Source organism: Fukomys damarensis, unplaced genomic scaffold (assembly GCF_012274545.1).
Source record: "Fukomys damarensis isolate Sample0158 unplaced genomic scaffold, DMR_v1.0_HiC HiC_scaffold_23, whole genome shotgun sequence".
In the NCBI taxonomy this organism is placed as follows: Eukaryota; Metazoa; Chordata; class Mammalia; order Rodentia; family Bathyergidae; genus Fukomys; species Fukomys damarensis.
Window position 1 is genome coordinate 15,455,214 of NW_022900935.1, and position 584 is coordinate 15,455,797.

General features: G+C 56.8%; 1 protein-coding gene across 1 annotated transcript in view; it reads right to left on the bottom strand.

The window, feature by feature from the left end:
• Txlna (taxilin alpha) overlaps positions 1-309 on the bottom strand; it is an 18,023-nt gene extending 17,714 nt beyond the window's left edge. The window contains exon 1 of the mRNA XM_010621568.3: positions 126-309. The gene's annotated coding sequence lies outside the window, so the exon portion shown is untranslated. The remainder of the gene's footprint in view (positions 1-125) is intronic.
• Between the last annotated feature and the right edge of the window lie 275 nt (positions 310-584).

The window sequence follows — 584 nt, forward strand, 5'->3', positions numbered from 1 at the left end:
GCACGGCACCGGCTCCGCAACAGCCCACGCGCGGAAGCGGCGTGATCCCCCACTTCGGCAGATGTGTCCTGATTCAGAGCCTCTGGTATTGTCTTGTTCCAACCGCCCCGCTTCCCGCACCTTACCTCCGTCCTCAGACAGCGTCTCCCGCTCTGGCTTTGTACCGGAAACCCCAGTAACCGCTGCCGGCTGGGCCGCCAGCTGCCGGCGTAGCCAATCACCGGTCGGAGCTGTCGCGGAGCTTACTGGGAAAGATGGCGCGAAGACGGCTTTTGAGGCGGGGGAGGGAAAGGACTACTGTCCCTACATGCATCGCGGCCGACCACAACTCCCAGGATGCACTAGAAAGGTCTTTCCTCTTAGGAACCACATGCCACGGAGCTCCAAAAGGAACCAGTACTTCTGCGTGATACCCGCGTCAGTTTTATTCTGTACAGAAACTGTGATTCGACCCCCCAAACCTTTGTGCCTGTCTCTTCCAGCAGGCCTCGATAAAAACCTTTCCTTACTATATGAGCAACTAGGAACTGAAGACTGAAGAAGGAATAGAGAGCCCCAGGCTGGGAATCTGTATAGTATTCCAG